The sequence below is a fragment of the Lissotriton helveticus genome, chromosome 6 (assembly GCF_964261635.1).
Source record: "Lissotriton helveticus chromosome 6, aLisHel1.1, whole genome shotgun sequence".
Lineage (NCBI taxonomy): Eukaryota > Metazoa > Chordata > Amphibia > Caudata > Salamandridae > Lissotriton > Lissotriton helveticus.
Genome location: NC_136067.1, coordinates 87,594,026 through 87,610,413, shown reverse-complemented (window position 1 = coordinate 87,610,413; position 16,388 = coordinate 87,594,026). Strand labels below are relative to the sequence as shown.

Below are 16,388 nucleotides of genomic sequence, written 5' to 3'. Positions count from 1 at the left end.
TCCCACTACCAGCTAGGAAACTCTCCCACAACCAGCTAGGAACTCTTCCACAACCAGCCAGGAACTCTCCCATTACCAGCTAGGAACGCTCCCATTACCAGCTAGGAACTCTCCCACAACCAGCTAGGAACTCTCCCACTACCAGCTAGGAACTCTCCCATTACCAGCTAGGAACTCTCCCATTACCAGCCAGGAACTCTCCCACTACCAGCTAGGAACTCTCCCACTACCAGCTAGGAACTCTCCCACTACCAGCTAGGAACTCTCCCACTACCAGCTAGGAACTCTCCCACTACCAGCTAGGAACTCTCTCATTACCAGCTAGGAACTCTCCCACTACCAGCTAGGAACTCTCCCACTACCAGCTAGGAACTCTCCCACTACCAGCTAGGAACTCTCCCATTACCAGATAGGAACTCTCCCACAACCAGCTAGGAACTCTCCCATAACCAGCTAGGAACTCTCCCATAACCAGCTAGGAAGGTAAAAAATCTAAGTGTCTTAATGAACAGCAAGCTTGCATATGGGGATCAAGTCAATGCCACTATTACCTCCTCCTCCTTCTATGCACTAAAGATAGTGCAGAAAACCCTCCCTTACACAAACCTATGTGGCAAACTTAGTCTTGTTTAAAATAGACTACTGTAATGGATTCTACTTGAACATGCAACAATAGTTTGTGAACAGGCTCCAAAGTCTCCAACATGCAGGGGCACACATGTGGCTAGGGATTCTTACATTTCAACATGTAACACACGCCCTGCAAAAGCTTCATTGGCCGCTTATCAAACAGAGAATCCGCTCTGAAGCTTGTGCATTACCTACAAGCACTACATGATACAGGCTCAGGGTATCTGAGAGAAGGTTTTAAATGGTGCTGTCCTAATAGGAAGCTACGTTCTATTGGTCCCGAAAATGTTGTTGACCCTAAATTCAAAGGCTCCTCATAGGGCGGGAAACGCTCTGTGGTGTGTGCTTCTAAATTGCGGCACACTCCAGCTCTGCACATTAAATCCATGAACGATCTTTTATCCTTCAGGAGCCTTTAACAAACTTTCCTTTTAATCATTAGTAGGGCTTTTCAGACCTTTGTGACAGTGTCAGTACCAAGACACCTCTGGGTATTTGTGCATTTTGAAAGTATTTATAACAAGACAAAGTGTCCACTTTGGCCCCTGAGACCTCGGTCCTGCTGGAATCGGTTTCACAACCCGCCCGGAGTAACCAAACTTACTGTTTTAAACTTTTCAAAGTTTTTATTGGCCAATGCTTCTTTGCAACTGCATTTAAAAGTGATAATATCTTATAAAATGTGTATTTCCTGAACGCTCTTGCGGATTTTGTTCATCAAGGTGTCTATAATTTCATAAAAATATAATATATTTTTGTAAATTGATGTCTTCTCTCTTTCATTTGTCCTTGATACTTATTTCATTGTTTGGTGCTGTTAGATGCTTTATACATAGGGCCAAATGTTGTTTGAGACCGATAAAATGCATTTCCTTATGGACCAACCATATTTTGCGAGTCGGGAACCTATTACAGACTCACAAAATAGGTTTGCGCGTCGCTATTAGGAAGGGCCTTGTAAAGGGCGTCCCTTCCTAATAGCAAATTACATTGGTATGTATGAATGTTCACAAAACATTTGCAGATTACCACCATTTTGAAATTGGTGGTAAGGCATTCGCAAATGGTAAGAGGTCACAAAGGCACCCCTTCCCCTTTGTGACTGAGGGCGCCAGCATTTTTTCAGAGCAGGCAGTGGTCCCACTGACGAATGAATACTCTTAAATAAGCATTTCCAATGCAATAGGTCCTGGGAGGAAGAGGTGTGGCGCCGCGGCCAGGGCGACTGACTCCGGACTCTGGGGATCACGGTTCGATCCCCGGCACCGGCGGCAGATTAGCCCAGCACCATGTGACTCTGGGCAATAGCTCGCTTAATCTTCCCGACGGCCCCCAGCGCCTAGAGACCCTTACGGGTGATTGTGCGCTTTACAAATGTGGATTATTATTATTATGTATTACTGTAAGTTTGAGCTACTGGCATTGCTAATAATAACTAAATGCCAATAGCTCAAACTTTCAGTAATGCGAGACCTATTGCATTGCAAATATTTTTTTACACTTGAATCCCATTTGCTCTCTGGACGAGAGCACATGCATTGACCACCTCCCCCCCCAAATACCCCTGTCATGTGAACCCACAACCACAGACAACCTAACACTTAAACACGAAAATAACACATTAGTGTTCCAAAAAGTGTGTAAAATAAAATCACACTACATTAAATCCACTTTTAGATGACATTGCACCCAATACCTTGTCATAACAGCTTCTATTATCCACTTCACAAGGATGGGAGGCTGAGACAGCCCTGCTAGGGTCAAAGGTTGAGAGCCTGGTCACCAGTGGCTTGTTATATCTTATTCGGTCCCTGATAAAATCATGGACCGAAGTGTATGTAGAGATGAAAGATAAAGATGGAACATGCAAAGGGGAGGTGGAGGGAACGGGGAGAACGAGGAGGTGCGTGGGAGAAAGGGAGGAAGGGAGAAGAGAGGGAGGTAGAGGGGAGAGAGAGAGACAGAGAGGAGAGGAGAGAAGGAGGCAGAAGGGAGAGAGGGGACTGAGAGGAAAGAGGGAGGCAGAGGGAAGGGCAGGAGGTAGAGGGGAGAGAGGGAGAGACAGACAGAATGGAGGGGGCAGAGGGGAGAGGGGGAGAGATGGGGCGGAGGGGAGAGATGGGGCGGAGGGGAGAGATGGGGCGGAGGGGAGAGAGGGGACTGAGAGGAAAGAGGGAGGCAGAGGGAAGGGCGGGAGGTAGAGGGGAGAGAGGGAGAGAGACGGAATGGAGGGGGCAGAGGGGAGAGAGGCGGTGACAGTGAGGCAGAGGGGAGAGAGGGAGGCAGAGGGTGAGAGCGAGGGAGAGGAGAGAGCGAGGGAGAGGAGAGAGAGAGGCAGAGGAGAGAGAGAGAGGCAGAGAGGAGAGATGGAGGCAGAAGGGAGAGAGGGGACTGAGAGGAAAGAGGGAGGCAGAGGGAAGGGCGGGGGGGAGAGAGGGAGAGAGAGGGAGAGACAGACAGAAGGGAAGGGCAGAGGGGAGAGATGGGGCGGATGGGAGAGAGGCGGTGACAGTGAGGCAGAGGGGTGAGAGGGAGGCAGAGGGGAGAGGGAGGTAGAGGGGAGAGGGAGGCAGAGGGAAGGGCGGGGGGAGAGATGGGGCGGAGGGGAGAGATGGGGCGGATGGGAGAGAGGCGGTGACAGTGAGGCAGAGGGGTGAGAGGGAGGCAGAGGGGAGAGGGAGGTGGAAGGGGGGAGAGGGAGGCGGAAGGGGAGAGCGGGAGGAAGAGAGGGAGGTAGAGGGGAGGGAGGTGGAGGAAGAGAGGGAGGTAGTGTTGCAGGGTTTCTGTACTCACACAGAACTGTGCACAGAGGAGTGGAACCTCGGCAAATTAGGATGTCCCAAAACTTACCTTAGCAACCAACTCACCCCTTACCGAGCTAGCTACAGTGTCTCATTGGACATATCAAACACCCAATGTTTAGACAAACCAGAACATGAACTTACAGTACCTCAGGGTACGTGGAACTCATGAACACTCTTTCGTTATATTATCATTACAAACCAGAACATGGAGTAAAGAAGACACATGTGCATTTGAAATGTTTATTTACTAATGCCGTCTTCTCAGGCGCAGTATCTTTGATAATACAAGTATACTTATTATCAGTAGCAAAATTATCAGCATAGTTACTAAGACATAAAAAGCGAATGGTGACAGCATGTTAACATGCTGTAATGAATAAGAGTTAACAACACTTATATCTCACCCTCCCTAACACATATATTATATTATTAGCTAAGAAGGTCTCTTTGGGTTGTTTTAGGGCGGGCCCATACCTTAGTGTCCTAGCATGAAGGAATCACATCAGCATACACCAGCTCTCTCTGCATGTGCACCGCATCAAGTGTGTTAACAATTCTCGTGCAAAGCAATATCAATCCCGCCTCAAGCCCAAGTTGGCAAAGGCTGCACTTGTGTTATGACTATGAAAGCGTGGAGATCAGACCTCATAACAATTCCATATCGTGTTGCTCCTGAAACTTCAGCACTCTCCGTGCAGACATGGTTTATTAAACAAGACTGATATCAGAGCAATAACATATTATTCTCACATACACCACGGCAAACCACTAGGTTGAAAGCTAAGTCAACAATTAAGGGTCGTGTGCAGAAGTTGCAAGAAAGGAAAAATGGCGTTTAAATCTCAAATGTACCTATGCTAACTTAACACGATATAAGGATATATAGGAGCTATACAACACCCCCCCATGATCCGACAAACGGACTAAATAAGATAACAGAAGTGCCATCACATGAGAGCAGAATCCATTTATAAACGAGCATGAATGTAAATCCAATTATAAAAACTAATGCTAAAAAAATAGCCCACAAATATAATGTGGCTCAAGCCAATAGGCAAGCAAAAATAAAATGTCTTGACCAAAAGTCAATAAAATCAAGGAAATGCTATCATTCAGCATGTCAATTTGAGGCAGTGTCTATGATAAGACTGTATATGAAAAGTAAGCTGCAACAGCCTCCAGCAGGAAGTCACTGTCCTCATCCGAAAACAGTTCAGCCATCCAATTTAAAAGATGAAAGGAACATACGTGATCTTCCAGCACCGGATCCTCTATAACCATCAGAGGACAGCTCGGTGGGTTTTCAAGAAAACTTAGTTCCAAGAAATTTTGCGCTGCCGACAACACATCCCAGGGACCCATTAGTCCATGTGCCACCGCCAAGGCCATAATCCTTTCGTCAGAACAAACCAACTCGTGAGCAATGATAGGACTCATCAGTTGATCAAAATCGACGTCAGAAGATACTGGTCCGCAGAGACACAAATCAATGGCCCAAAGGAAATCACAGGTCAGACAGCGAAATACAGGCTGGACACAGGTGAAATAGGAGAACCGAAAAGATAATCCAAACGCCGTGCTTAGAGTCGCTAACGGCAGTGTGCCATAGTAATCAAGCATGCGGTTGCGAAACCGCGTCAGTAGTAGCTGTGCGTGGTCTTGCACAGGAAGGGCATCCATATTTAAAAAGGCAGAAAACCACCAATGCGCCAGCCGCTAAAGCAAGTAAAAACGGGAACCCTCCAAATAAGGATGAAAAAATAGAATGGAAGAAAGCAGGGATGACTCCAAAAATCTTCTCAAAGGAAGTCACGAGACCACCGCTAACAACTTTAAAAAAATGTGCTAGGCCCGTTGTGGAGGATGCGTTAAAGATAGAACGGACCATGGCTCCGAAATGCAAGGGCAAATCAGTGTTTAAAAGAGCCTGAACCTCCGTACGGGTGTTAGCAATGTGAAGCACGAAAGTTTCACGGGCCGAGCTCAAGGCCACCTCTTTCTGGGACAATAGAGCTCTTATTCTAGCCATGCCGCTGAATTCTGCTCCCAAGGTCGGTATCTGTGGCCAAATGGAAGACTCCCTATGTTCACGTGTGGGAGGATAAAGCACATTTCTGCAGCAAATAACTCGCTCACTAACTGTTACTATGAAAGCTATACCTTTAATTAAACCACAACAGTTTTCATTATTGAGCATTAAATAACTACCATTCTCTAACAATTGAAACGTGGGGATTATAGCAGGAACCGGCGTGCCCTGTAAAACGCAAGCCATATTCGGTCTGTCCTTGTTACATGAACCGTGTAACTGTATGTGTCTACACATTAAAGAATGATCTGGCGTCTCAGTACACTCATCCCCTGTTAGATAAACTTCTTGTTCATCCTTGAAACATCTGTATGTGTATGGGAGTGACCAGACCTCATGAAGAAAACCGCTACCTAAGGGTTCAAAACGACCTATTGGCACATATTTCATACAATTTGAAAACTTATATAAAGCAAAAGGCAGCGTTATTAAACCGTGGATAAGCCACGTAGCAGCAGTGGCTTCTGCCACAGAAAAAGGTAAAGATTCCAACCTTTCAATATGGAGCATAGAAAAGGAAGCATCACGCATTGAAAGCAAGCGTTGTTTGTCTGTCAAATTAAACGGTGCAAACAAAAAGGAAACGTTCATGTATCCCCAGGGAACTTTACCCATTTTCAGAGTCTGAAGTGTCCATGCAAACTGCATGATTGAACGTAATTGATTTTGACCATGGTATAATACAGACACTTCATCATGCACAATATCAACAACAGACGACACAATATTATCTAATGTGTAAATTCTAGAGGAAAGCACGTTAATGCTATTGTCAACAACTGCAAGAACTTTCTCAAGATTCGCTTGATCAATAGCCCTAAGGCGTGAAGCAGCCTCAATCTGTGAGAGTTTCCAAATTTCATTGTAAACACCATATAACCACCTTTTCGACCTGCCACTAGCTGGGCCTTTAATGAAATCATTCAAATCCACGTCTGCATTCAGTCTGGAAAGGTGATATTTAACCGCAGGTAAAGTTGAATGTTTCAGCCAAGCTTGACACAACTTGCCCACAGAGTAAGAGGTGACAGTATGACTCAAATCAAACCGGGGATCAGATCTAACAGTCTTAAAACCGTCAGTTATATTTAAAAATCTCTTTTGGCAAGAATCAGCACTACGGTGCCAAAGCAGCCAACCCTTGGGATTCATACTGGAAATGTTAAAGGAGGAATTAAGAAGCAGAGCCTGTATATTTTTAATGGACAATTGAGTAAAATTACTCCAATCCTCATATTCCTCCAACTCCGGGAAAGACGGGGTGTTCAACCTTTTAGATGTAGCCAATCCAAAGCACGTGGTCTGGGAAATGGTTTCATTTAAAAACAACATATGATTTGGGATGAGACATGCACGGTGCAAAGCCTCAGTGCCTCGTACCTGCCAGGCCCTTGAACCCCAAACTGATTTAAGGTCTATCGTTTCCTTCCATAACTCATAGCCCCCAGTAACCAATTGATCTAGGAAGGCCTTCGAGTACAACAATTTTGTATCGGTAAGTCTAACCTTGGACAGTGGCTGTTTTTGAAATTTAAAATAAAAGGACTCGGGATTGGACTGGTTAAAGTCAGTGAAATAAGTATACTTCTTAAGAAACGTTTCTGAACTCCCTTGTGTAGGAGCTGGGCAATGTTCCCACTGAGTAAAATTAACAGCCTCCCTTCGGGAAGATGTTTTGTGTAAGAAGTGATTGCCATAATGTTGGTAACAGAACAATTCACCATAATTAGCAGATTCTAAATATAAATCCTCAGCATCAAAAGCAGCATAGTATTTCAAATCAGAAAACAAACTTTCCACAGCATTAACATCCCAATCATCAGAACGAATGTTTTGTTTCACCACATCCCCCATATTAACTCTTAGTACATTAGGAACATTAACGACTTCCGTTGGGCCATGAATCTGAAAACGAACTGCATCCCACGCGATTCCATCCAGAACGGGCCATGCTGTGATGTTAACCAAAGTCAAGTCTCTTTTTAATCTGTGAGTAGAATGTGAAGAGGAAAGTGGGGCCAATGTTCCATTTAAATGAGTAATGCAAGGTCTCTCCTCGACATAGTGGCCATTCATAATCCGAAAAAAATAAAACACAAAACCAATTGACATAAAAAGGTAAACCGAAAAAAGGACCAGCCAAATGTATATCCAAGGAGGAATCAAAAAATGTTTTTTAAACAGGCTAGCATATACCGCAATTTGAGAGGGTTTTATCGAGGCAAGGGAGGCAGAGTCAAATGAAAATCTGGATTCCGTGGCTAAACGAGCTTGCAGGTCAGGCATGGACAAATCAGTGGGGTATGTATAGTCTGTCTCATCAAGGTTAGTTCCTGGCAAATCATTTAATAATGGACTGGAAACAGCAGGTAATTCTATGGCCACTTCAGGTTCAATATTAGAGGAAGTGGGCATAATTGAATGTCTCACAATGGAAGGACAGGAAACAGCCGGTGTCATGCTAAGAAGAATCGGCCACTCTGTGTATCTTGACATTGTCAATAGAAATAAACCTGTTTTCCTTACGACCTGGAAGTGGTGGTAAAATGACTGTTCTTGTGCCCTTCACTCCAAGCACTGGGACCGGAGCTCGATAGGAGGGACCAAACTCTTTCTTGTTGTCGATCTTCTCGCGAACCAGTTCTCCAACTTGGGGTAGCCAGCCAACTACCGGGATCTGCAACGCATCATCCGACGTGGAGGGCAAATGTTCCTTTGCAAGAGAGTCTCTGGTCTTTTGTAGATTCTGTAAAACATTGCAATGTTCATCTGCGTCAAAGGAAGTGGCGCGAACCACTGAGTCTAGACCGTCAAGGTCAGGGACGTACATCTTGATGCCAAAGAGCATTTCGTATGGGGTCCGCCCACCCAGAGACCTTCTAGGGAGATTATTAAGAGCACGCTGCACGCCATAGAGGTGAGCCAGCCAGTTTCTGCCAGTGCCTATAACTCGGGCTGTCAAAGATTGCTTTAAATCACGGTTCATTCGTTCAACTACACTATTACCCTCAGGTCTGTAGGGTGACGAAAACTTGACTTGGACCCCCATCGAAGTCATGGCATCCTTATACGCCTTAGAGGCGAAAGCCGGACCCTGATCCGAATGGAAGGTACCACAGGCAAAAATCCCTATAAAGATACGCAAATCTCTAATGACAGTCCGTGAATCAGCGCTGCGATGTGGCCATACCCACACAAAGCGTGTGCATGAGTCAACTGCTACTAAGATGTACCTATACGCAGTATCAGATGAAAATGGACCGCAGTGATCTAAATAAACACAGCCTAGCGGTTTATTAGAAATGTACAACTGAGTCTGAGGCGGACGCGTAGCAGTCGAAGGTTTAATCTGCTGGCATATGTCACAAAGAAGGACATAATCACGCGTCTGTTTGTACAGTCCCCGCCACCAGAAACGTAATTGTAATTGAGTTACAGTGGCCGAGACGCCCGCATGCGCAGACGCCACACCTTCATGAGCCGCTGTAATCAAGTCTGCTATGCGATCCGAGTTGGGAATCAGCCGTTCCCCAACATCAGGAATGGTCACAAAAGGAACCTTTTCGGGACTTAAGTGGTATTTATACTTCGAAGGGAATCCAGCAGGATGTTTACTTCCCTTCTCAGAGGCAGCAATAGCTGCCAAGATGTCGCTATCAATCTTGGTTTTAGACCTAGTAACTGCTGCAACTAAGTATGTAGATACTGCTGATTTCGCTGCTTCATCAGCAAGCGAGTTGCCAACAGCGTGTACTCCCACGCGCTGATGACCGAGAGTATGAATCACATAAACGAGCGGCAACCTAGCCTTAAGCTCTGCCACGCGAACCCAGATCATTTTATGTTTTATTGTGCTACCCTTGGAATCATGAAAGTCATTTTGAATCCAAAAGAACTAGTTTTCATTGTAAGACTGGACACAGTAGTAAGAATCACTTACAATTAGAGTAGTAACACTTGGATCTGCGTACTCCAAAGCTAGTAAGAGAGCACGAAGCTCTGCCAATTGTGCGGTGCAATCGCCCAGGGGCAACGTGTGTACCTCCCTGGAAATGAACTCATCATTCAACATAGCACCGACCACAATGGCGCATGCGGAAACGTAGGCATGTTTAGAGCCATGCGCAACCTGCGCCGACCCATCAGTGTAAATGATGCAATGGAAGTCCTCCAAAGGTCGCATCGCCAGAGGAGCAGGATGAACGAATTCATACTGCAAGTACTCCTGCGACCGTAAGGAAGCGTCAAAAAATAAACATGACATCCGAGGATGACAATGACGCAGCCCACTGAATCCACCGAGGGTGCAAAGCCTTTGAATTTGGTACACTGGCTTTCGTGACTGCCTCCAAATGAGGACAGGGTGTAACCACTAGCATGCGTTTCCCCTGTGACAGAGCTCGTTCCTTTAGAATAGCCATCTGTACAGCAGTTAAAACCTTTTCCACGGTGGGAAACCGCATCTCAGCCGAGGTGTACAAGTGTGACTTGTAAGCAATAGGTACTGTGTCACCTTCATTAAAAGTGAGGTATGTGAAACCCACCGTCCCAGGAATTATTCTTATTACCAGGTTGGTGTGGTTATCACGAGTCAGTAAATATTTAGAAGCGAGCAGATCAGCCTGTAAGGATTGCAAAATGGCTGAATGCTCAGGCAGCCAGCATGATTTTGAGAAAGTTGGTTGTATCAAAGCATACAGAGGCTTGATACGCTGGGCATATTCCGGAATGTAAGTCCTACCGAAATTCAAAAAGCCCAGTAAAGACTGTAATTTTTTCAGTGTTGTTGGAGCGCGCAATTGTGCGCACTTCTCTAAGAAGTGAGGAGCCAAACCTCTACCTTCATTGTTGAGCTCATAGCCCAAAAACAACACTGTGTGTTCTGCAATGTGCGATTTTGCAAAGTTGAATTTGTAACCCATGTCTGCGAAGTTGCAAACAAGAGAATTTACACGACACAGATGCTCCCAAATATCGTCGTCTGTGAGATATATGTCATCCACATACGAAAAAGCATCAGGGTCGAGTGCCTCCAGAATAGAGACAATTCGAGCGGTAAATACACCAGGACTATTCTTGTAGCCCATTGGAAGACGCCGGAATTGTTTTTGGACTCCAGCGCTCGTAAAACTGGTCCATTGGGAGCTAAAGCTGTCCAATCTGTGGGCATAAAAACCATTGGATATGTCAAGTGTTGTCTTGAAACGCTTACGCACGAGACTATCCACTAGGGCAGAGCCGTGGGTATTCTGTACTGCACAGTTACGGCAATGCGAGTTTAAATGCCGGTAATCCAAAACCAAACGATATGATCCGTCAGGTTTGTTCACAGTAAAAAGGGGATTATTCATCGGTGACACACACGTTTCAATAACTCCCTGATATTCCAATTGTTCAAGGATTTCCGCGACGGAAGATTTTGCTTCACGCCGTATGGGATATTGAGGTTGAGGCTGCGGCTGAGACCGCAACGGAATTTCGTGGCAAGGCGACAATTTATCCCAACCACATTGGTTACGGTACAGAGCCGGCGCGAGAGCCCGAGCCCACTCTTCTGCAAAATGCTGCGCATGCTCTTTCGAGACAGTGTTCGCGAAACTGGGTAGGATCACCTCCTCCCCTCGCGGCGCCGCGAGCACAAAAGGTGGGGGCCAGTCAGCCTCCGAAAGTAAAATATCATATGTAGAAGACAGATTCTCCCAAAATACACCTTTAACGGTACGCTGTATGTCACCTTCAATTAACAGGACAATTTCATATAGTCTTTCAGGGGGAGCAAGTCTCGTATCCGCTGTTTCTATCACAACGTAGACATCAGTCGCTGTCACCCTCAGTAGTGGACGCAGCGCCTCTCTGACTATGGTTATCTCCGCCGCGCTGTCCAGCAAGGTCAGAGCCCACGTCAGATTCCGAAGCCGCGTTCTCACTATCTGTGGCATATCGATGCGCTGTTAAGGCTGCGACTTTCTTTTTTGCAAACTGCGGACGCCTAGGCGTAGAATCCTCCTGCTTCACTGCGCCGTCCGTCTGGCGGGACTGACCACGTCCTTGTTGGCCACCACGTCCACGTCCACCCCCTCCTCCTCCACCGGTCTTCGGGGCCGATGTGTCCTGAAAGGAACGAGGAGAGCGTTGATCAGAACCCTGAAAACGATCAGGCGATTTAATCATCGCGCGGTCGCGCAAATCATAAACTTTTTCGGGTGGCGCAGGAGATTGTATCGCAGGAAAAGTACCCTGAGTCTGCATTGTCTGCTTCCCCTGTGTCTGTTTTTTAGGCCAATTTTGTTTCTTGGACTTGGGTTGGGCATCTGTCACTGCAGATTGTCCCTGTGGTTGTTTTTTCTCCTTTACTGGAAAATATTTTAGACCTCTACTTGTGCGGCCAATTGTTTTATAAGCGGCCACCACAATCTTTGCTAACTGGCGGGGTTTGTCGGCATCGGGCAGAGCAGCCAAAGCATTCGACACCTGAAAGTTAACTGCATCTCCTTTAACATTGGAGAGAATGAGATCACTTACAATCTCAAAAGAACCGCACAGGCGCATACCCAATTCAACCGCTGCCTCTGGACCGTGATCATTCTGAACACGTCTAACGATTTCAGGCAGGGCAGTCATAGACGGGGTGCCGAAGCACCTTGTATAAACTGCCGCAAATGTTTTTCCCCAGCTGTCACAGTCAGCAAGTTCAGGAGTAATATCCTTCGGTAGAGTAATCGTTAACATTCTATGTTTATCAGCAGGAGTAGAATTCGGAAAAACCGCCTCCAGTTGATCAAACTTCTCTGCTAGCCAGAATGGGAAGTCATCGTTGTCAACAGGACGCGCACCAAAAACCGAATTTACCATCACTGGATTGAGACGCATTCCGCCTCGTTCCATGGGAGCGGCCGCACCCCCCTGGGGACCACCAGGAAGATGTCGACCGATGTATTGCACTAAAGCACGAATCACGGAAATGGAAACTACATGCAGCCTGCGTATTTCTGCCAGGGTGCAAGCCCCGTGATTCGGGTGCGGGGTAAAGCCACCCAACGCAGGCCAATTAGTACCTGGAATTGAGAGTGGACCTAACCTCGCATGGGACAAAGAGTGGGGGAGGGCGCCATCAAACCAAACTCGATGCTGCCAATGATCAATAGGTATTTCCAATGCCCTGTATGGCGTATATTCAGCCGGGACATCCGAGGCGGTGTAGGAGTGGAACAAACCAGAATTAGCGTCCACAGCCGGAAACGTAACCCAAGAGTAAAACAACTCGTAAGGAAACGCCGGATCTGCACTTACCACGAAAATCACAGCCATCCCATCTACTGGGACCTGGTACGTCTGAAGATGGTTGCGTACCGCTACGCGACTATGCTGCGCAATAGCCACCGCTGCCGCCATTACAGAATTGGAAACAAGAAAACACAAAGAATACTTTGTAGCACAACTGGGTAGTAATTCAAAGAAACCGTTTAAGTAAGAATCAAGCTTGAATATAGACCTATTTCAAAAAATAGGTAGGTTTCACCAACACCCCGTTTTCCGGAAACGGACGTGAAGGGGTTAAGGCACGAACGATAAACTACCCGAGTGTCATGATATAAGACCACCGAAACCGTTGGGCGCCATGTTGCAGGGTTTCTGTACTCACACAGAACTGTGCACAGAGGAGTGGAACCTCGGCAAATTAGGATGTCCCAAAACTTACCTTAGCAACCAACTCACCCCTTACCGAGCTAGCTACAGTGTCTCATTGGACATATCAAACACCCAATGTTTAGACAAACCAGAACATGAACTTACAGTACCTCAGGGTACGTGGAACTCATGAACACTCTTTCGTTATATTATCATTACAAACCAGAACATGGAGTAAAGAAGACACATGTGCATTTGAAATGTTTATTTACTAATGCCGTCTTCTCAGGCGCAGTATCTTTGATAATACAAGTATACTTATTATCAGTAGCAAAATTATCAGCATAGTTACTAAGACATAAAAAGCGAATGGTGACAGCATGTTAACATGCTGTAATGAATAAGAGTTAACAACACTTATATCTCACCCTCCCTAACACATATATTATATTATTAGCTAAGAAGGTCTCTTTGGGTTGTTTTAGGGCGGGCCCATACCTTAGTGTCCTAGCATGAAGGAATCACATCAGCATACACCAGCTCTCTCTGCATGTGCACCGCATCAAGTGTGTTAACAATTCTCGTGCAAAGCAATATCAATCCCGCCTCAAGCCCAAGTTGGCAAAGGCTGCACTTGTGTTATGACTATGAAAGCGTGGAGATCAGACCTCATAACAATTCCATATCGTGTTGCTCCTGAAACTTCAGCACTCTCCGTGCAGACATGGTTTATTAAACAAGACTGATATCAGAGCAATAACATATTATTCTCACATACACCACGGCAAACCACTAGGTTGAAAGCTAAGTCAACAATTAAGGGTCGTGTGCAGAAGTTGCAAGAAAGGAAAAATGGCGTTTAAATCTCAAATGTACCTATGCTAACTTAACACGATATAAGGATATATAGGAGCTATACAACAGTAGAGGGGAGGGAGGTGGAGGAAGAGAGGGAGGTAGAGGGGAGGGAGGTAGAGGGGAGAGAGAGAAAGAGACAGAGACAGAGAGGAGAGAAGGAGGCAGAAGGGACAGAGGGGACTGAGAGGAAAGAGGGAGGCAGAGGGAAGGGCGGGAGGTAGGGGGTGAGAGAGAGCGAGGAGAGAGGCAGAGGGGAGAGAGAGGGAGGCGGAGGGAAGGGGGAGGCAGAGGATAGAGGGGCAGAGGGGAGAGAGAGGTAGGTAGAGGGGGAAGGGGAGGCAAAGGGGAGAGAGGGAGGCAGAGGGGAGAAAGAGGGAGGCGGAGGGGAGAAAGAGGGAGGCAGAGGGGAGAAAGAGGGAGGCGGAGGGGAGAAAGAGGGAGGCGGAGGGGAGAAAGAGGGAGGCGGAGGGGAGAAAGAGGGAGGCGGAGGGGAGAAAGAGGGAGGCAGAGGGGAGAAAGAGGGAGGCGGAGGGGAGAAAGAGGGAGGCGGAGGGGAGAAAGAGGGAGGCGGAGGGGAGAAAGAGGGAGGCGGAGGGGACAAAGAGGGAGGCGGAGGGGAGAAAGAGGGAGGCGGAGGGGAGAAAGAGGGAGGCGGAGGGGAGAAAGAGGGAGGCGGAGGGGACAAAGAGGGAGGCGGAGGGGACAAAGAGGGAGGCGGAGGGGACAAAGAGGGAGGCGGAGGGGAGAAAGAGGGAGGCGGAGGGGAGAAAGAGGGAGGCGGAGGGGAGAAAGAGGGAGGCGGAGGGGACAAAGAGGGAGGCGGAGGGGACAAAGAGGGAGGCGGAGGGGAGAAAGAGGGAGGCGGAGGGGAGAAAGAGGGAGGCGGAGGGGAGAAAGAGGGAGGCGGAGGGGACAAAGAGGGAGGCAGAGGGGAGAGAATGAGGCAGAGGGAAAGGAAACAAACCCCCATTACTCTGTAACTTCCCCAGCTTCAGCCCTCCCACACAGACACCTCACCTGCAGCAGATCACACGGCGCGCTCACTTCACACAGCACTTAGGGTCGAAAATAGCTCGCCTGTCGGAGTCTGACATTCAGGGCTTAAGCGGTCGCTCCCACCCCCGCCATTAGCAGTGACGTCAGACGTGCTTCATCCAGAGGGGGTGGTCAGACGGGGGAGTCCCAGAACACCCTCCAGGCACCCCCACCTGAAGCCACGGTGAGAGGTTTCAGGATAAGGTGCAGGGCAGAGCATTTCGTCTCTTTGGTTACACAATAAATGTGCCGCCCCAATTGTGATCTTTGGTGCAGCTCCTCTCAAGACAGGAAGGGGTTGGCAACATCCTGTAGAACTGTGTTCAGTAACTTCCTCTCCCTCTGACCCACCCCGCCTCCTCCTTGTGGTCTGTGGTGCAGCCTCCTGTAGGGACGTGTGAAGTGCCTTCCTGCCCTGAACACACCCCACACACACGGGCTTGCACCCCTGTCCCGGCTGCACCCTTCAGACTACAGTAAAGCTCTCCCCTCCATCCCTTCAACTCACACCGCCACCTCCTCCTTGTGGTCTGGGGTGCAGCCTCCTGGACCTTCTGTAGAGAGCCACTCGGGCTCTCCTATACTTTGTATCCAAGCATTGGCAAAATCATCCCGACACAGGGACTATTTTCTGTCTCCCTGCTGGGACTCACTGCGCCCTCTTGTCCACGTGGTCTCCCTCTCTGTTCGTACGACACTCACCGTGAGGGGTTTGGAGGGAGCATCCTATCGGCATAAACAAGCATTGTCCAGTGTACACAAGCGGGCCAGCAACACTGCTGCGCAGGCACCGGGCAGACAGACACCGAGAGGGCCACCAAACATTAAGCCAAGTCGATTGTAGCGCCTGGAACTGGTCAAGACGGGGCAGGTCAAAACCCACCCGCAGCGGCCGCACAGCCACCTGCGTTAGTCGTTCCACCTACACCAGGCCCCAACCAAGCCGGAGCCACTGCAACGATGCCACCCACTTATCTACACTCAGGCGCAGCTCCAATTCCCCCGTTCAGCGATGCGGCAGACCCGGCGACGGCGGCGCCGAGATGGAAGGCGTGGGTCGGAAGATTAAACCTCTACTTCAAGGGCACCCGGGAGACAGACGGAACAGTGAAAAGGTCACTCCTCATCCTGTATGGCGGACCGGAAATCTACGACCTATTCGAGACGCTCCCTAATACCGGACTAGACAACGACTATGACGCCGCGGTCGCTGCTCTCAACACACATTTTGATCCACAACTCAATAACGACTTTGAGAAGTTTAAATTCAAGAGAGCGTGGCAGACGGAGTCTGAGTCGGTTGACATGTATTACGCCCGACTGCGCCGGCTCGCCAGCACCTG

General features: G+C 47.9%; 1 protein-coding gene across 2 annotated transcripts in view; it reads right to left on the bottom strand.

Moving 5' to 3' along the window:
* The window catches only part of LOC144762259 (uncharacterized), a 75,003-nt gene extending 59,581 nt beyond the window's left edge, over nucleotides 1–15,422 (bottom strand). Inside the window, exon 1 of one of the 2 annotated variants that reach the window (XR_013596070.1) lies at nucleotides 15,028–15,422. The gene's annotated coding sequence lies outside the window, so the exon portion shown is untranslated. The remainder of the gene's footprint in view (nucleotides 1–15,027) is intronic. The other variant, XM_078647404.1, reaches the window with a different exon arrangement.
* Between the last annotated feature and the right edge of the window lie 966 nt (nucleotides 15,423–16,388).